The sequence below is a fragment of the Nilaparvata lugens genome, chromosome X (assembly GCF_014356525.2).
Source record: "Nilaparvata lugens isolate BPH chromosome X, ASM1435652v1, whole genome shotgun sequence".
NCBI lineage: Eukaryota > Metazoa > Arthropoda > Insecta > Hemiptera > Delphacidae > Nilaparvata > Nilaparvata lugens.
The window spans coordinates 5460822-5483170 of NC_052518.1; the positions used below are offsets into that span (position 1 = coordinate 5460822).

The 22349-nt window shown below is 34.0% G+C and overlaps 1 protein-coding gene across 2 annotated transcripts in view; it reads left to right on the top strand.

The window, feature by feature from the left end:
* Window positions 1-22349, top strand: part of LOC111064043 (sodium-dependent neutral amino acid transporter B(0)AT1) — a 179684-nt gene that overhangs the window by 67524 nt on the left and 89811 nt on the right. The window lies entirely within an intron of this gene.

The following is a 22349-nucleotide window of genomic DNA, read 5'->3' on the forward strand; positions in this document are numbered from 1 at the left end:
AGCATGGAAAAGGAAATGTGAGGGAATGGGAATACCTATGAGGGAGGAGCATCTGTTCACCCTTTGCTTTGCAGATGATCAAGTGGTCATAGCCCAGGATGAGGAAGATCTGAGTAACATGATGCGTAGGCTGAAGAAAGAATACAAGGAGGCGGGGCTCGAAATAAACCTAGACAAGACGGAGTACTTGCAAACAAATATTGAAGTCACGCAGAATCTCAAATTAGACGATGACGTTGAAATTAAAGGCACAGATAAATTTAAATACTTGGGTTATACTATTACGCAAAATGGGGGTACAGATGAAGAAATAAAGAGAAGACTAGGGCAAACTAGAAGTTGTATAAGACAACTGCATCCTATAATATGGAGTAAGAGTATCCACAGAAAGACCAAACAGATGATATTCTATACAATAGTCAGAAGCATAATGACATATGGTGCAGAAGTATGGGTGACGAACAAGCGAAGTAGGGGTAAGATTCTGGCTGTGGAAATGGAGTATTGGAGAAGGTGTTGCGGGGTCACCAGGCTGGATAGAGTACGGAATGAAGAGATGAGGAACAGAATGAAAGTTCAATCGGATATAATGAAGTTGATTGAGGACAAGAGACTGACTGGTATGGTATGGGCACCCGAGAAAGGGCCAGTGCAAGTAAGTGGATTGGAATTGTGACGGATTGGAGCCCATTGGGTAGACGGAAGCGAGGGAGGCCAAGGCGATCTTGGCGAGACGAGGTGGACGACGCCATGGAAGCTAGAAATCTCACAGATGGGGAGTGGAATGACCGACAAACATGGAAAATCCGACTAAAAGAAGGAAGGCGGTGATATATATATATATATATATATATATATATATATATATATAAATTAAAACAGGAGACACGATATAAATAGATTGAAAACACTTGAAAACTTACATTAGAAATGGGGAAATTTTCGGAGACTGTGTCTCCTTTTAAAGGACAGTGCAAGATGAAAGAAAAGAAATAAAAGAAATGGGGAAATTTTCGGAGACTGTGTCTCCTTTCAAAGGACACAGTCTCCGAAAATTTCCCCATTTCTAATGTAAGTTTTCAAGTGTTTTCAATCTATTTATATCTTTTCTCCTGTTTTAATTTATATTACAAACTTTAAAGTGTCTTCTGTTATGTGCTATATATATATATATATATATATATATATATATATATATATATATATATATATATATATATATATATGCAGACTCTGCTCGGTTGAGGAAGGAGACTCAGTCTCCGAAAATTTCCCCATTCCTAATGTAAGTTTTTAAGTGTTTTCAATCTATTTATATCTTGTGCCTCCTGTTTTAATTTATATTACAAATTTTAAAGTGTCTTCTGTTAAGTGCTATATATATAGTTGCGGGTTTATATATATATAGTAATTAATCTAATCAGTATAAATCGCCTCAAGTGATTTATTAGTGTAGAAACCCGCAACAATATGTATGGAGCATTGCAATCTATGGAAGTGAAGCTTGAACAATGGCTGAGACAAAAGATAGAAGAATTTCTGCTTTTGAGACATAGTGCTACAGAAGAATGGCCGAGACACACATAACCGCACCGAGTCCGCGCCGACGTACGGCCGAGTGTCGGAAGTACTACGGCAAGTGAAAAGAAAAAAAGGCTTTCAAACGTGTAGGAACACATACTACGGTACCACGTTACCAGCACCATCACCGTGCTTTTTGCCCGCGCCGTCACCGACTAGTTCAGTTTACTTTTTGACGGTGACGGTGCGGCCTCGTGTAACATGGAGAGTGAAAAACTTATTGAAGAGATTTGGAATTTTCCAGTTTCGTACGATCAAAGTGATGAGAATATCAAAGTGATGAGTGAGGAGAAATATCGCAATGCCGAATACAGGGAAAGGGCTTCCTTCAAGGAAAGATTTCTTCCAGAAAGTATCGTTTTTTTCAGGGGTTGTTGTAACTTGTTCAAGAGAAGATGGGAAGTATTTTCTGTATTCATAGAACTTCATTTCATCATCCATGAGACGAGGAAACAGGGTATTAAATTCTCCCTCAATGGGTTTTGATTTGCAGGTACTATCCACTCAAGTTCTCGTCCTTCGCCTAATTAATGTTTCCTCTTTTTCTTCTTCTAAAGTCAAGGCAATCATTGCTAAATCACTGTTCGTAAATTTTAAAAACATGATTGATAGCTTGATTGAAAGCATAAGTCATGAATCTGATAGATCAAAATTCAAGGAATTATTGAGAGCATATTTGATAGATTTAGCATGCTACAGTATAAACGAGTTTACTGTATAAAAATTAATTTCGAACTGTCACTATTTCTCTTTAGCTTCAAGTTATTTTTCAGTTTTTGACTTTTTCATGTACATTTTCATGTATGTTTTGGGATGAAATAAATGATTGATTGATTGGTATTACACTCAAAGATCAGGACACAGTAGCACAATCTTTTCAATGAGTTCGAAGTATTAACTGTCAGACAATTATATACAAAGAGTCTTCTCTTATATATAACAAAAAACAAAAATAACTTCAGACTTCGAGAGACTATGTATGATTTGAGACCATCTAGAATTAATTTTCAGAATGATCGTGCAGTGTTGGACGTGTGCTGTAGGCAGTTTGTCTTTGTAGCTAAAAGACTACTGAATCATATACCTTTTGATTTTGTCAATTTCAGATTAAACAGTAGAACTAGGCATGAATTGGATAAATGTATTGTAGCATTCAAGCTCAATAAAAAACTATTTTGATACAAGTAAAATTCATTTACTATAGATCCTATACTTTCTGTATTGATCAAAGATTTTCTCCTTCCAAAGTTATAATAACCTTTAGAAATAACAAATATAAAACTTTTTTGTAACTATTGAATAATGTATTCTTTTGTAGTGAATACCTTTCCCTCTTATTTACAATGTTTTTTGAACTGATTCATGAATTAAACTACGTGATTTTCCATTTCTTTTTATATAGTATATAAATTTCAATATGCTTAGTGGATACTGTTTACATAAATTATATGCTATGATTATCATCATTTTATAATCATGAGTTGTGCTGCTGTTCAATATTTGTAATTTATATATTTTGTACATTTCTATTTTCACGAATTATTGCAATTAACTTTAACTGTCTGTATATTTGATATTAATTTCTTTCATTTTATAGAGTAGTTTTTCAACATCCTGTTTCCCTCGATATTGTTATTATGTTATTTATAGCGACTCATTCCTGCGCTCAGGTTAAACCTTTGCAGGGATTTTTTCTTCTCAATGTGTCTTGTAAATTGTCATATAAGGATTAGGTTAGACAAGTTTTGTGAAAGTGTTGTATTTTATACTGTAAATTTGTTTTTTGAAGAATAAATGATTTTGATTTTTTTTACAATGTCAAAATCTCATAAAATTTAAGAATTTAACACAATTTGAATAGTTTTCTGATCACATTCATAAATCAGAACACAATAGCACTACAGACCTGAGACACAGCTGCCGTTCGGCTGTCGCACGGATATGTGTGTTCTCCTACCACCATCATCGTGTCTCGGGCTTAGCTCGGCCGTACGTCGGCGCGGACTCGGTGCGGCAATGTATGTTCCGGCCTGAATGCTGAGGATCAGTTGGAGAGAGAAGGTAACGAATGAAGAGATGTTTCAAAGAGTCGGAGAGAGAGGTTGTCTACTGAAAGAAATAAAAAGGAGAAGAGCGCAAAACTAGTTGGTCATATTCTTCGACATGAGGAACTAACAAAAAGAATATTGGAGGGGAGGAATGCGCAAGGTATGCCATAGAACAACTAAGATGTGCTAACTCAAAAGGATGGCGGATGACAGAGAGGCATGGACAGTTGCTGCCAACCAGCCCAACTAAAGAACAAGAATAAGATAATAGCATAGAATGAAACAATGTGTTCCACGTTATAATGGCAGTATTTAATTAGCATTAGAATCAAGAATTAAGAATGTTTTGATCATACTGCACTTTTGTCCAAAAAGCAGGCTATTGAATATTTTAGAAACAGTAGAAATTCAAAAAATAGAAAAAGACAGTTCAATAACAAGCCTTAATGATCATATCAACATATTCCCCTGTAATATAAGTAGGTTAGTTCAAGACCATCTAGAATAACCAAACCAAATCTAAACATGTAGGGAAAAAAATTAGTTTATTGAACATTTAAGGAGAAAAAAAATTAGACTAGGTTGTTAACCCAATTTTCAGTAGTTTTCTAGGATTCTTGATAAGTATTTCCAACAGTGATGATGATATTTCACAATTTCTCCATTTTATTACAAATTTCCACTCTGAAATCTTTTTAACTTAGATAACCTATTTTACTGCCTTACACCTATTTATTTTATTATAATTTTTTTCACATGAAATATTCATGTAATTTCAAATAATTTGTTGGAATTAAGAAAATTAGAATTAACAATCAATTACAATGATCAAGTGGCTCTTGCTTTTCTTTTTGTTAGTTTTATAATAAGTAAAAAGTTTTTCATAAAAAGTAGGCCGAAATCATATAATTTCTAATAATTTTGTTAGAATTAAGAATATAAATTAGAATTAAAATTAAAATCATAAATTAAAAATAGGAATGATAATTAGTCAGAATGATCAAGTGACTCTTGCTTTTGTTTTTGTTAAGTTGGAATCTTTCTACTTCCTGTAACTTTACTGTAACTTACAGCTGATGATGTGTGAGCACACACGAAAGCATGCTCCTGTAAAATATTAATTTTTAATTTTTATTTAATTAAAGTGGATTTTTGACAACGTTCTAAGTCTATTCAATTATGGAAAAGTTCCACAACATCAACATTAACACTACAAACTTAATTAAGAATGTTTTATTGTTACAAACAAAATAATTGCATTGACAAAAGTCACTTCATAAGGATACATTAACATTGATTCTTAGTATACAAGTACACGTTATAAATTGTAATATTACAAAGAAAAATAGAAATAGGCTACTTAAATATTTTAGCTATGGATAACAGTTACAGACCCGCATTTCCTTCATTGAATAAAATGCTTTAATCTTCAACCATCCTTTTATTGCTCTCTTAAAAGTATCAAGATCATAACTCCGTACTTCCAGTGATAACCTTTTGAAAGTTTTCACTCCTATATAGCAGTACATTTGTTGTGTTTTGGCAAGCCTAGCACGGCCCATATCAATGTGACTCCTGACCGAGTTTTATGCTCATAAATGCTTCCCCCCTAATTGAAAAGATTGTAGTTTTGTTTTACAAATATTAAACAATCCATAATATAAATACATGGAAGTGGCAATATATCATTGTCTAAGAAAAAAGGACATTGTCTAAGAAATGGGCTTACAGGACTCCCTCATGCCCAGATTAAATATAGTATGTAAAGCTCTTTTTCGCCCCACTTGGATGTAATGAGCTGGTTTTCGTGCGTCATATGGAGGCCGAAAATGATTGTTTTCTGACCAGGCCGGTAAAAGTTTTACGGCCCTAGGGCTGTAAAATAACCTTGAAGTCAGCTGATTCTGATTTGATGTGAACGTGTTTACAAAATGGTTTATTATGAAACGGAATCAGTTTATGCTTCTAGAATTGAATAAGTATTCTGCAATAAGATACTATTTGGATGAATAAAATACGGATAAGATATATATTATAAACTATTCAAATTCGATTTTCAGAGTAGGATAGAACTTCTAACTTAAACTTCCGAAGTCAACGACAACAAGCATTGTTGACATTTAGATTTGCCAAATTTCAAGTGTGCTAAAACAGCTGATCAAAAAACTTTTCATTATTTGTGTTTATTATTCAAGAATCAAAACATTCATAATAATATCATCTTATTGTCATTTGGAAGAATAAAAAGTATAAACTCAACCTTTTACATAATTGAACATGATCTTTTAGGTTATTTAGACAAATCAGAATAAAAAATAAACATACTTGGACAATTTCCTGATATTCAGATTACCTCAGATTTGCTAGAGCTATGACCTTCCTGTTTTGCTTTCGGAAGTGCCTAATAAACAATTATTCTCATATTTATATTGTTTGTTTTTCTGTGTGGCGAAAAATAGCGTTCTCACCATGGGCAAAAATGTTTTTCCGGCTCTCAATCTTTTCTAGTCCTCGGCCTACGGCCTCTGACTTGAAAACCGATTTCGAGCCGGAAAAGTCTCATTTTCGGCCCTAGGTGCGAAATATACTATTTTGACACAGAAACAGCTCCTTTGCGCCACTAGAATTTCCCCACAGCAATGTACCATATTAAAGGTGAGAGTGGAACAGTGCGAAATATGCGTTTAGGGTGAGACTAATGCTATAGTACAAGAAATACAACTCAATAGAAATACAACTCTAGACAATCGAGTACAAAGTGCATCAGTATGACTTTTCCAAGTAAGTTTTGAATCAAGGTTTATTCCCAGAAGTTTAACAGACTTTTGTTGACACTTCACTCTAGAGCTAAACGTTATATAATTATTATTGAACGAAAATCCTAAATAAATGCTGCAAATCACCCCGAAGACCTCTGCTACTGCAGACATTGGCAACAGGGATAACAGCTAGATGGAAATTTGATGAGAACTACTATCCAAAAATTAGTTGCCAGCCCGGGAATCGAACCCGGTACCTCCCAATTGCTAGTCAGGAATGCTTACCCTTACACCAAACTGACAATCTCTGGATAGGAAATGAGCGCTGCTATCCAGAGATTGTCAGTTTGGTGTAAGGGTAAGCATTCCTGACTAGCAATTGGGAGGTACCGGGTTCGATTCCCGGGCTGGCAACTAATTTTTGGATAGTAGTTCTCATCAAATTTCCATCTAGCTGTTATCCCTGTTGCCAATGTCTGCAGTAGCAGAGGTCTTCGGGGTGATTTGCAGCATTTATTTAGGATTTTCGTTCAATAATAATTATAATTATATTAATTAGCATTTGAATAAATGCATTCTCTATTTAATTCCAGCTAAACGTTATAGTTTCAGTTTTGCTCTCATTGACAACCAGCCCGTTTGCAGAGAACCAGACGTCAGCTCTTTCTCTCATACAGTTCATTATTATGGAATTACTAATAGGAGATATATTGGAGCTAAGCAGAGTGGTAGGCCTATCATCTGCATATAGCACTGATTTCATTGGAACATACTTTGGAAGATCATTTATAAATACTATAAACATGAAGGGGCCAAGAACAGAGCCTAGTGCTGCTATTAGTGTGTCTATCATTTGACAAAGCATATAGCGCTATCCTTTTCCAGCTCCGCAACGTTGCCAGATCGTTTTAAACAATGTAGAAATAATGATTAAGAGAATATTAAGTCAAATATTAAAATGTATTGTTTAATGATTGAGAATTATTTCTTGACGAATAAAATATAATTGATATTTTTAAACGATACTGTACAATCTAATATTAGATTGGACATACCGTTATGATCTATCCTCTATAGAAGGCAGTGGCAAGACAGAGAAGCTGCAGCGCTGTAATCCTATCTTCCTCCACTGCCATTATAACGTGGACCTCACTAGAGCAGTGCGGTGAAGGGTGGGTTGAAATGAATGAGAATAAAAGCAGCTAGCGGGAGATGGAATCAATACACTGGCATTCAGAAATAGGCTTTGGTGTTTTGCATACACGTACACGTTCATTCATTCATGGCAGCAGCTACCCCTCTCCCTTCCCCAACATCACCGTGGAGAAAGTGAGAGGAGGAGGAGGACGAATTTTTGGCAAACATCTTCCAATCTAGAAGTAGATTCAGAAAATTCCAAACAGATCTGGCACAATCGCGGATTTGTTTGTTGTATACAGAAATAAGCGTTCATCTTTTCTGCACTGGAGAATGGGCATTCTTTCTAACAGCAGCCGTCGATTTGTTTTCAGCCTCAGAAACGAATTTCGAGCCTGTTTTGTTCTGAAGAATAGAATACAAGGAAAGCTTATTCATAGAAGCATGTATTCTATTTAAAATACAGCACGCGGTTTTGTAATACAGTGGTACAGAATAACTGACTCTAAAAGATTCCTCATAAGGTGCCACGAACACACACAGGTGCAATTCGCTTTTTAATGGTTTATTCTATGAGTATCTTACTAATATAATAGTCCAGGCAATGAATTATCAAAAAAGGGTATAGAGGGAAAAGTTTGGGAGACAATTTTTGATCCCTTTGTTCTGTTTAGGGTAGTGAGGAGGTAAACATATCAAAAGTCCCCACCCCTACCCACTGAAGGAAAACATTTAGTAGTGAAATAATAGATCAAATTGAAGAGAAAACAAAGCTCTACAAATCTACGGTGAGCATTCATTTTCACAATGCATTGTTAAAGAGTTGTAGGTCCTGAAACATCAAAAAATAGAATTAAAAGCTGTTATTTTAACAATTTTACACTTTTAAAAGCGTATATCTCGAAAACTGTTGGAGATATCACAAATCACCACAGAACAAATATTGTAGAGAACTTATCAAGCTTCATTTCTGAATAGTTAGTCATGTCGGTTGAACGCATTTTCCTAAAGATATGAGCGTGTAAGAAAAACATTGAAAAATTCAACTTTTAAACCACCCTCATCCCTTCAGCACAAGAGATAGGGATGGGGACTTTCGATATGTTCACCCCCTAACTGGTCCCAACAAAGCTGCAAAGTCAAAAATTGTGTTCAAAACATTCTCTCCAAATTCCTTTGTCAATTGGTCTATTTTTGCATAACTGAAGATATCACACTCAACACTGAAGCTGCTGCAACAGTCGTGGGGATGTGCGTAAACTTGTGAAATTATACATCAAATTGAAAAGAATTTGATGCTCTATAAGCTCATGATCAGCATGAATTTTTCCCATCGATATTCAAAAAGTTATAAGAGTAAAAATAGCAAAAAATTGAAGGAAAATGTGTTTTTTTTTTCAAAAATGTCACATCTTTTATAAGAGATATCTCGAAAAGTGAAAGAGATATACATAAAAAATGGTGAGATCAATATTGTAGGAAATTATGTAAGCTTTAATTTCTTATAGTCATGTCTGTAAAATGCATAATTTTCCAGTTATATGCGAGAAACGGAAAAATGGTACTTTTGAACCACCCCAAGCACCTTAGCACAGTGGGTAGGGGTGGGGACTTTTGATATGTTTACCTCCTCACTACCCTAAACAGAACAAAGGGGTCAAAAATTGTCTTCCGAACTTCTCCCTCTATAACACTTCGTTGACTGGGCTATAAATGAATGAATGAATAATTGCTTTTATTATAACATTATTTCCAAGACATTGGGCCATATGAATAAAGTTGAGCATTTACTCATACTTCTAAAATATGGAGCATTTGCTTCGTTTTCTATGAATAAACGTGAGCAAAACCCTTTGCTCATGCTCATCAAGAAAATAGTTGGAGCATTTGCTCAAAAGTAAAGGCTTATACTCAAAATTGTATGAATAAACTAGAGCATTTGCTCAACTTTTGAAGCAAATGCTTCAAAAAGGTGAGTCTAGTCTAGAGCAGCTTATCACCTTTTGCTCATAGTAAAATGGCTCAACTAATTCGTATGAGGAAGAGGAAACTAGACCAGATACGATCACAACCAATAGTTGAGAACTATGAAACTTTTTTTAGATTCAACCATGATATATATATATATACCACCATTATTCCAACAAAAGAATAAATACAAAAGATCTGATATAAAGATAGCCATCACAAAATAGGAAATCGGCATTCAAGAAGATGAGAGTGTAGACGATTATAAGAATGCTATTGATATTATAAGATTATGCTGAAGATTATTATATAGATGACATTTTTTCACGCTATTATTTCAAAATTCTACACTCAACTAACCTAAAACTCAATTCATAAATAGAAAACAGAGCAGATGACGCAAACACAAGCGGTGTCTCCTACTTGCTTATTTAGCGCTTACATGAGCTATAAAAACAAAGTAAGGCCACAAAGGCGAATCAGCTGATGAAAAATCTTTAAAATACGTGAGCATTTGCTCCAGAGTTCAGGAGCATATGGTAAGAGTATAACGTAATGCTTATTCATATAAAAATGAGCAAATGCTTATGCTTCTACCTAATGCTCATGAGCAAAACCTTATGCTCCATGCTCATGCTCATGAGCATATGCTTTGGTTTTATTTATATGGCCCAATCAAAAGAAGAATCAGAAGATATTTACAGTTCTAACAAGCATTAAACCCTTGGTCAACGACTGTCAGGTCGAGGTTTGTCATAAGTAGATTCCATATAAAATAAAAAAAACTCCGTTGAGGTAGTTCTTCAGCTCTTGTCGTGACAATGCTGCCCTGCCAAAGTGTTGCCATCTGAACTCGACGAATATGGAACATGTTCCAATGAAATGCGTGACATCTTACTGTTTTCGTATGATACAGTTATAATAAGCATATTATCAGCTGATGAAAACCAAATGTGCTGATTCTATGGTTATTATATAAGTATCTTACTGTTTTTGTACAAATACAGTTATAATGAGCATATTATCAGCTGATGAAAAGCTAAATACGAGTGTTCGTGGTGCATAAGTTTGTACGCAGCTTTAGAAGATTTGATAATACAACCAGTAATAGTGAAACTTACTCGAAATTTGCTTTGAATATTGAAACCCTGTGGAGAGGGGAGGAGAGGAGTGCAGAAGAGAGGTCTCATCTCATCAAAATTTGATAGTACTCACCAAGCTATAATGCAAATGGCCAAACTGGGTATTTGCTCAAGGCTTCAAATTTTGGGGGTTGCAAAATAGAAGATTTAATAAAGAGAAATCGGAGAAACAAATTACTCATCAAAAATATCTGACACATAAAATTTCAAAAATATATACAACAGAACAAGTAAATATAATACAGGGTACCGGAAATATGTAAAAGGAGTAATTATTATAAGCATTGGCGCAGATTTAACCTGTTTAGTTAGTCTTCTTTGTTTAGTTAGTCTTCTTTGTTTAGCTAGTCTACGTTTGTATAAGGAAACCTTCTTGTTTAGTTAGTCTACGGCTTTGGTAAACCTTTGTTTATTTGAATGAGGCTCATCTTGATGGAAGAATAAGGATCAAAACTCCAGTTCACATATCTTTGTCTATTTGATAGTAACCGTTAACTATCAAGGCGAAAATAATCTTATGAACATTTGTTTAATAAATTTGAAATACTCTACATTTTTGTTCGAAAAGGTTCACATAAAGAGGCCAATAAGGAGCTGCAAACTTCATGGCTCCTACCTCAATGACATTGGAAGTGAATTTGAAAATGAATGTCTGCACTTCAAAATAAAAGTCTGCATTCCTAAATGGAACACTTAGAGTTTAGTGGAATCCATCACGTGTTTGAAGGTGCATAATAGAAAAAGAATTGAAGAGTACTTTCTCGGATCTTGAAGTAGTTGTTAGAATTTTTCTGACCAACTGCTCTTCAGACAGAGGATTTTCCGCTTTGAATCGTCTAAAGAATTTCAAGAGATCTATTCTCTCCCAGACAGCAATTTTAATTGTCTCATGTTAATGTGAAAATGACTTGAGCACGGAATTTCTGATGTAGTATACTATTTAGCCGAATTGGAGGCTAGGAAAAGAATGCTTTGTACAAAGTAGGATCTTCTTCTTTTTCTTCTGGCTTTACAGCTCGATGTGAGCTTTGACCTCTCGCACAAGAGCCCTCCACACATCCTTTGGTCTTCATCCCATTATCCCCATCTTTTGGAGATCATCCTACTCTTCATCTCTCCATCCTTCGCGTGGTCTCCTCTGTCGTCTTCTTCCCTCCATCCTGGTCTTATAAAATTGCTTTTGGCATTCGCTGTTCTGTCTTTCTCTCAACATGACCAGTCCAGCGCAAACTTAGTAATTAAATGAAACAGACTACATCCTCACCTTCAAGAATTTCATTTATTTCATTGTTTGACACACTCCATTATCGTTGACGCCCTCATATATACACCTGATAATTTTTCTTTCCAAAAATTCTCACTTTAGTGGCATCAATTTCTGCGGTGGCATTCCATGTCTCTGAGCCATAAGTGATTATGGGGTAGATCAGTGTCTTGTATATTTCCAATCTGGTTGCCCTAGCCCCAGATAGAGACCAAGAGGTAATTCATATGTATTAATCAAAGTAGGATCTTAAAAATATAACTTTAAGTTGTAAGCCCATGTTTTTTTATATTTGTAACATTTTATTGTATTTTATTTGTTTTGTAATTCTTTGTCATTTTGTTTTGTCTTGTTTTGTGTGTTTTAATAAATTGAAATTGAAAATTGAAAAAAAAATCTTTCTTGGAAACCCTCCCCCCTCCGCTACACCACTGCTTAAAAATGTTGTACATATCATGTAGTGCGATGATTAACATAACAATCATAAATCAATATAATATAGTGAAGACCACGTTATAATGACAGTATTTGATAAACATTGGTGTTGCTATCCTTGTCATCCTTTTCTATATCATTGGACAAACCAGATAACGCTATCCTTTTCTCACTCCACAACGTTGCCCGATCGTTTAGAATAGAATAGAATAGAATGACTTTTTTATTTATGTTGACGTGGCGAAGTTTGGACAACATTGTCCACTCTACCACTTAATCACGTCGTTAGCAAACAATACAATACAAAATATGCGAGATAACAAAAAAAATGAAGCAAGAAATGACAATAAAATGTAATAAATATGAGAGATCAATATTGAATAATGAAGGTATTTTGAAAAATAAGTGTTTTTCAATAAACTCAATCATTTCACTGCTGAAAGAGGAAGCAAGAAATGAATAAAAACAAAATAAAAGACAAGTTACTGAAGAGAATTAATACAGTAAGAATTGGAATCAAAGATGAAATTTGTTTATTTTATGAATAGTGGATATGGATACGAGGAAAAAGAACCTGTGTAGGCCTAACAGTATTCAATACCTCTTTACTAACAATGTAGAAATATAATTTATCAACAAAATATCAATAATGGAAATTGATTAGTTAATCATTGATTTTATTTTCTTTTGACGAGTAAAATACAATATTGACTTTTCAAAACAGGAATGAACATTTAGGGCCGTTTGCACAGTATAGTTTTCTAAACTCGATTAAGTTAATCCGAAAGTTTAAACTTCAATCGGTTTCCTCAGTGCATTTACTAATCCAGTTTAAGTTAAACTAGTTTAGCGTTAAGTTGGTAATAGAATGTCATGGTTTATAATATCAGGAAGGCTGATTTTTACAGGAAATTTGTTATTTGTTTACAAACCATCAGTAATTTGAGGTTATGTAGCTACTATTTTAGTATTTTCTTGTTCTTGTTCAAAATACACAGAGCTGTAAGCTGTACGGTAATAAAAGTGAAAAGCGATCAAGAAATTCTTTGAAAACTTATGTTTAGTTGGCACCAGAAAATATATTTTAGAATGTAAGATAAAAAAGTTATTTTGTTCGCTTGAATCTACTACGGTCTTCCTCGTTTATTAGAAATCTCTCGAAAGCAATATAACTCATTTATGTGTTATTAAAAACATGTTTTCTAATCGAAGACCACTGTTAAAAATTGTCTTGATTTCTATCAAGTGGTTTATTCAATCAAAATACTAAATTGGCAGTTGCTGTACTCAAGCAAAACTGTTAAAAAATTCTCTTTCCTAGAAATTCAAATTATTTGTTTTTTGCCCAATTTTTCTCATTTTCAAAATTTCTTCGCAGTCATCTTTATCAATCGCATTAAAAACTTCTATCAATTCATCCATTACAATTATTTTTACATTCAAATAGATGATTCACTATAACCTAAATTAAAAATAATTATCGTCTACAGAAGCATTAAAAACAACCGTCGAAAAATAATTTACTATAAGCTGTTTCCCCATCAAATCTTTACAGATGTCAAGTTAATCCAAATTATTTGGTTTAAACCTCTTGCTTTGAAGGTTTTAACTTTCCGAGAGTTTAAACTCAATACAGAGTTTAAACTGATACTGTGCAAACGGAATTTTAGTTTAAACCAAGAAAAAATCCAGATTTGGTTTAAGCTTCAGCTTAAACTTACACTGTGCAAGCGGCCCTTTATATTACATCAGATAAACTGGTATCAGCTATCCTCTATAGACGGCAGAGAGAATCGGCAAAGCTGTTCTCATATCCTTCTCCACCGCCATTATTATGAGGACTTCACTATAGAATAGAAACACAGGAAACATATAATACGTACCGGAAAAGGTTTACTATTCAGAAGCATTGGAATATAATAGAATAATGATGCTATTCAGCCTCAATTGGAATAAAATAGCGAATGATTTTATTATGAGATAAGCACTTCTGAAAAGGCAGCAAAAGAACATTTTCGCCACACTGCACAGAAAGCAGCTGTTTTCCAGTCCCTACGTAGATCTGAAAGACATTGTTTGCAGATGACTCTCGTCTGACGTCAGAACAGGTTTTTTTCCGGCCTAGGCCAGAAAGAGTACCCTATCCAGCCGCTAACATGGAACTAAGAAAGGTGATCAAAAAACAGCTGGTCAAAAAACTTTTCATTATTTGTGTTCATTATTCAATAATTAAAACATTTATAATAATATCATGTTATTGTCATTTCAAAAAATGAAAACGTATAAACTCAACCTCCCACATAATTGAACATCATCTTTTAGGTTATTTAGACAAATCAGAATAAAAAATAAAAATACTTGGACAATTTCCTGATATTACTTCAGATTTGCTAGAGCTATGACCTTCCACTTCTGCTTTCGGAAGTGCTTAGTAAACAACTATTCTCATATATATATATATATATAATATATATATATATATATATATATATATATATATTATATATATATATATATTGTTTATTTTTGTGTGTGGCAAAAAAAAGCGTTCCACTCTTTAATAGCTCTCAATCTTTTCTAGTCCTCGGCCTACGGCCTCGGACTTGAAAACCGATTTCGAGCCGGAAAAATCTCTTTTTCTGCTCTAGGTGCGAAATATACTATTTCGTAATATTTTCCTACTGGAAATAGTTAAATATTCAATAGCATTAGGATATAATAGAATAATGGTTGTATTCAGCCTCAATTGGAATAGAATAGTGAATGATTTTATTAAAAGATAAATGCTTCTAAAAAGGCAGCAAAAGAACATTTCCGTAATATTTTTCTTCTGGAAAAAATGACTATTGAATAGCATTAGAATATAATAGAAAAATGGTGGTATTCAGCTTCAAAATAGGACTAGAATAGCGAATGATTCAACAGTGATTTTATTATAAGAAAAGCACCTCTAGAAAGGCAGCAAAAGTGATATTTTTCTCACTGGCGTTTTCAATGCAGAATTCAACTGTTATTTCGACAAAAACGGATTACGGTCTTGGAGGTGAAGAAGCATGTTTTTCTCAAGAAGCATTCTCGATGCTCCCTACAAGCTGAAACTCTCCTATTATGAAAGCAGGGAAATTTGATTTGAGCGCAAACTGAAAGTGAAATTTTCTCTGACGCGTTCTCAGCGTGAAGTATATAATAGATGTAGGTGCAACGATGGTGCCTTTACGATGCTTTCGCTTTCCTTGTCGTATTTCAGAACTCGAGCTTAATAGTCAGGGAGCTCAGTGATGGCCTCATTAGTTAATTCTTCTTGCGTTTACTCTCTCTTTAAAATCTACAAGAAGAGCTATTCATATGTGCTTTACTGAAAAGTGCTACCGATACTTCTCAAGCAAAAGTATCTGAAAAAAATGCATTTTCAAGATCGTTAGATCCCTAACTTCAACATACTTCCTGCATTCTTCAACAACTCATATTTTAATGACTTAACACTTACTAATTACTAATCCGCACACTGAAAAACAAACAAACAAAACCTACTCTAGAACATGGTACGCCATAGTGGAGCAGGTCCATTTCCACACAGAAAACAACAAACATGTAGAAGACTTAATTTAAGAAATTTCTGAAACTAACTATTGTATTTAGATGTGAAAACTATGTCTAATATTTTCTGTAATAAATTGATGTAGTAGTTTTAGTTTTTAGTGAAATAAACATTTTTTTTATCCTATGAACAGGAAAGACAATGCACATCGATGAGTCATTGAAATTATATTTTTGATATCATCCTTTAATATTTATCACCAATCAAAACTTTCCAACGCGCTATCTTGAAAAATAATCTTTTTAGCAGTTACCAAATCTGTAAACTGAGCCATCAATATTGTTGTGGATCAACAATGATGAAATAGATCATACAGTTGAGAATAGAAGCACGATAAAAGTTTGTATATACCATTTTTACTTTCCTTGCCCTATTACCATAGGTGAGGAAAGTATTGCTTTCCAAAAAAATTAAGGTACCCCAATTTCATGTTTTCTATATGTTTCAAGGTCCCCTGACTAAAAAACATGATTTTTGGGTATGGTCTGTGTGTGTGTGTGTGTGTGTGTGTGTGTGTGGTGTGTGTGTGTGTGAGTGTGTGTGTGTGTGTGTGTATGTGTGTATTTCTATAAACACGATAACTCCATTCCTAATCAACCGATTGACTTGAAATTTCAAACTTAAGGTCCTTATACATGAGGATCCGACATTAAGAGATTCAATAAAATCCAATTCAAAATGGCGGAAAAAATGGCGGATAATGGCTGAAAACCCATTTTTTTCACGGTTTTCTCGAAAACGGCAGTAACGATTTTCTTCAAATTCATACCCTAGATAGCTATTTATAAGCCCTATCAACGGACATGAGTCTCATTTCTGGGAAAATTGCAGGAGCTCCGTAATATTCCTGAGAAGAATGAATTTTGTTAAATATCTATCACAATTTTCTCAAAAATGACTTGACCGATTTTTCTCAAACTCATACCCTGTATAGTTATATATCAGCTCTATTAACTGGCATGAGTCTCCTCCCTGAGAAATTAACAGGGGGTCCACCCCATCCTTGAGAAATTTACTTTGTAACCTCCTTCTCGTGCGTGAGGTAGGTAGGTAGAGCAGTTTATTCAAAAGAACACATGTCGATATTTTATCTGTAGAACAGCTGTTTTGACAACTTTTAAAAAATCCTCAAATTTCATAATTCAAACAAAGGAAAATGTACTCTGAAAACAATAACAATAGTATAATCGTAGTTTCAATTATTTAGCCGCCAATCGGCATAATGTTATTACCTAAATTATCCTCGTTAATGAGGCTTATAGATCGATCAATGAGCAAGGAAAGTTGTGTGAGTTTTTTATTTTATTGAAACTTTTATATTTTTCAATAATTTTAGTAGCCCTTTAGATAAGAGTGGGAAGAGAATAGATTGGAGAAGAATCGAGGCGTTTTGCTGTATAAATGTGAAAATTGTAAATCTGGCAACACGCCCTGGTCTCCACAGCTCTGTTGGGCTTGTCCTGGGCCATGACAAGATACGCGCAACGTGCGTAGATGGAGTGATTCAGTATTAAGATAACGTTTCTGTTTTTTTGAAATTGCTGTCACCTGAGGGCTGGGGAAACTAGGTGTAGTTTAATTATTTAATTGGTGTGTCATACACTGTTGGAGCTATGCTCAAATTATACAGTTTCACATGACAAAATAGTAATAATAATAATCGAATTAGATGCTGGTATTACTTATTTACAGGTTAGTACAGATTTAAGAGATTATGTGATCGACCTTCCATTTGAAAGCGAACTTTCAAAAAGTTTCAACAGAATTACTTTACGGAGACCCAAATATATTTGAGAACATGGGCTTGAAAATCACGTTTTCTGTGCGTTCATTGGCTGGTTATCTCCCGAGAGAGAATGAGAGTTTGATTGATTGAGTACTTTATTTATTTATGTAGAAATACACTCAGTGTTTACGAGTTTGTGTTTCTTGAATAGTTCCAAATTTCTTAAATAACTCAATATTATTCGTTACAAGTGGTAATTGAGTGGAATATTTCTAATTAATTTATCAATTTAAGCCATCTAAATTCAAAATTTATAGTTTTAATGTTTATTTTGGACCAAAATTTTATAAAAATTGTACACGTGAAATTCTAAACTTATCTTGGACTTTGTCATCTATAAATTTGGAAGAAAAATAGCACAAGGACTACCTTATGTAGAGCATAAAAACAAACAAACAGACGGACAACATCTTAGCCTGTTTGTAAGGACAGACTGAGTCTGGGATGGTCAAAGTTATCAACTTATAAAATGTAGTTTCAGGAATAAATAGGTCTTTCTTATATGATAATATCTAAGCAAATTAGAAAGTAAATTTAATAAATCAATTATACGACTTGATGTCTACTTAGTTATTTTGTCATTATAATATGAAACATGGCAGATGACCTGAAGATTGTTTGTTTACATCTGTTCAGTGAAAATCATCTGTCAAAAGTGAAAATAATATATTTCTGGCAAAATGACAATATTGCAAAGCTAGAAAGAAATAGCACTATCTGCTTTGTTGAATGATAGACAAGGAACAACACCATTGTTAATCAAATACTGCCTTTATAACGTGGACCTCCCTATAGTAGATGAGTCTATAATATTGAGAATCCGTAATACTCCTTACATTAAATTGAGAAATTCAGGAATAGAAACAAATTATATGAAGAAGTTTAGTTTTAGTAAGTTACGTATGTTGGACTGGGAAAGCTGCGGTCAATTTTGTGGCTCTTTTAAGACCACTTAGGTCTACCAAGAAGCTGAGCAAAGATCAATAATGGAGAGGCCTCAACAGAGAGGCTTTCAAAGGATTTACCAGTCATACAGCACCCATAGTATACGCCTGGTCTCAAACACTGAACTGGTGACTCCTCAGTGTTCGAATAGATTTTCACACACCTATAGTGTTTCAAATGACAGTATTCGAATAACGGATGTTCATAATTGAGATTGAATATTATTTTGTTAATTAATTATATTTCTACATTGTTTCTACGATCTGGCAAAGTTGCAGAGCCAGAAAAGGTTAGCGCTATCTGCTTTTTTTGAATGATAGTCAAGGATAGCAACATCAATGTTAATCAAATACTACCATTATAACGTGGACCTTTGGCGTACTATTAGAAGAAAAACCAAAATAACATTAAATCGTAGGCACCAGCATATTTTGCTAGATGTGATTCGAGTCGTTCAAGTACACAAAAGACCTGACATTTTCCATTCACTGATATACAATAGTATATTTCGCACCTAGGGCCGAAAATGAGACTTTTCCGGCTCGAAATCGGTTTTCAACTTTTCGACTAGAAACGATTGAGAGCCGGAAAAACATTTTTGCCCGTGGTCCAAACGCTATTTTTGCCACACAGAAAAATGAACAATATATATATATATTATATATATATTAGAATAAGTGTTTATTAAGCACTTCCGAAAGCAAAAGTGGAAGGTCATAGCTCTAGCAAATCTGAGGTAATCTGAATATCAGGAAATTGTCCAAGTATTTATATTTTTATTCTGTTGTTTAAATAACCTAAAATATTATATTCAATTATTTGGGAGGTTGAGTTTATACTTTTTTATTCTTTCAAATGACAATAAGATATATTATTATAAATGTTTTAACTATCAAATAATAAACACAAATGATGAAAAGTTTTTTGATCAGCTGTTTTAGCACACTTGAAATTTGGCCAATCTGTTAGCGGCCGGAAAGGGTACTCTTTCCGGCCTTAGCCGGAAAGAAACCTGTTCTGACGTCAGACGAGAGTCGTCTGCAAACAATGTCTGTCGGATCCACGTAGGGACTGAAAAACAGCTGCTTTCTGTGTAGTGTGGCGAAATAGTTATTTGTATATCTAGAGTGTAAAGTAAAAACCGGTCTGGTTGGCACTGCTGATTGCGCTATCTATCAGCAAAAATTGTAACAATTATATCAGCTGAGCAGCTACCAAAAATGGCTGACTCCAGATCACGCGGTTCAGATTTGAATTGCAGATCAAAAATATTTGTTGGCTGGTATTTTGAATAGAATAAAATATTTTAAAAATTTTATAAATTTTTATCGTCCACTAATATTAGGAATATAATAATTATCATACAAACATATATTTCATGAGTTAATCAAATTTCTGGTTGTGGTATTGAATTCAGTTGACTCAATGACAGACACCTCTATTATGCTTTCTCATCTGAGCTTAGACCTTCTAACCTATCACGATGTAAGTTTCAAAATAGAGAAGCTTCCCATGTTATTTAAATGGAGTCACTTTTACTCCCTAGGGAGTTTTTCTGTTTTTACTACCGAGAGCGAAAAAGTGACACTTTAGTATTAGGTTTCTGGGAGTAAAGTAAGTACTTTAGACAGTAGGTGGAGGAAAATCTTTTTATGCACTCACAAATTCCTTCTTATAATTATTCCTACATTACGTACAGAGGAAAATTCAACTACAGTACTTGATGAAATGAATGTGGTATTTTCAAGAAGAATTTATTATTATAGAGTTGTCGACGTTATAATGGCAGTACAATATAAAAGCATTCAACTAGTCATGGAAGATCAGAAGATGTTTTAATAATATCAGATACAAATAATCAAGGTATTAAATAATCAAACGGTATCATTACTCTATGGTCTATGATATTATATTAATAGAGAGTAAAAGGGAAGACGAGTTCTTAAATTCATGCTTTGCAAAATAGTGTTATGCTTGAAGTACTGACTATTGAGGAGCTATATAGAATAGGGGCGTAAACCAAGTTCTGCCCTTTTTCCGTTAAATGCTTTTTTGGAATCTACGTAGTTTAGTTGGTATACCTGCAAAGTTTCACTCTAATATCTTCTTTCTCGAGATCATGACGTTGATTTTTAGGAGGTTATGTTTGTCAGCCGTTCTCGTTTCCACAGTCTGTGATCAGAGCTTTCAGCTTAGGCTTTTGGATTGGTTGTAAACAGAAATGCTTCATGATTATAATGCTCTAATACGTTATACTTTGCTTTTGGAATCTTAGAATTAACTTTGAGTAATAGAAAGTATTGGAGCTTGATTATTTTTATTACATTAAACCTACGTCTTCACCCATACCTGAGTGATGACCAAAAGGCATATTTTGAAATTATATTCGCAAAGTCTCAGGCAGCTACCACTTAGGTTATATATTAAAATGTATATAACTTTTTTCCTTATCTCATAAATGCCTATTCCGACCAAATTTGCAAAGTCCAGCAGACTACTACCATTTAGTTAGTTATAACTTTTCTGTTTGTTATAATTTATCATTTATTTTTGAAAAATAAATTCAATAAATATCATCATTATTAAGTTTTTATTTATTAATCATCCATTCAATTTTTTTATTATTTTACAGCTAAAATATAATGCAAAGTCTCAAAAATGACTGAAACTGCCCTTCTTCCATTCAATGTGACTTGAACGGAGAAAGGGCAGTATTGAGCTGTTGAATGGAATAAGGGCAGTTACAAGCATATTTTAAACATTCAATATAGATTAACTATAGCTGTATACTTTGAATTTTTATGTTCCACTCTATTCATAAAATATCAAACTACCATATAATACAATTTCCAAGTATTCAGAAAAAAAACTCTCTATTTTGAAACTAGTTGGAAACTTCAAGGCCCATTTTCTCGAAATCTCAATGCTCGAAGTACTTACTATTGTCTATTCTTGCAAATTGAATGAAGCAGAGAAAATCTAAAATTACAATTTAATAACCTGTTGTGGAAATGATCGCGGGGTTTCAGCGTATCTAGAGGTGCGTACAGACTGTCGCTCTGCTCCGCAACCGAACGTCACTCCAGCAGAGCGATTGATGATCGACCGGCGAGCAACAGTGGTTCGACCGGGGAACGCGAGAAGATCTAACATCTTCCGTAACGTTCATGATGGGTGCGTGGGCGGTGCGACTGTGGTTCGATGGTGGTACGAGGGCGGTACGAGGGCGGTACGAGGGAAGAGCGTGCTCGGTGCGGGTTGGAAGCGCGAATATGTGTACGCAGCTTAGTAGAGCATCGGTTATGAGTTTGCGAGGTCATCGCGTTTGAGAAACTGTTATGTAGTAAGATAAGATAAACGAACGCGCAACTCACTTTTTAAAAAGATTTATTTTGTTTGTATATCATGTGATGTTACTTAATCACATGATAACTGTTTGATAATATAATATAATAAGTTGTTTACTAAGTTTAGTTTGTTATCTACGTAAATAAAGATGGTTGCTTCAAATGGCTAAGAATTTATTAAGATATTTAAACATGGCGCAGTCAAGGAATTGAAAAGAAAAGGAGAATGATAACGACAGGATTGAGTGAGTAATAAAGTTGGGTAATTATCATATTATTTCTTTTCTTAAAAGACGAACATGGATTTCAACAAGCCAGAACAATTATTTCAGGAAAAAT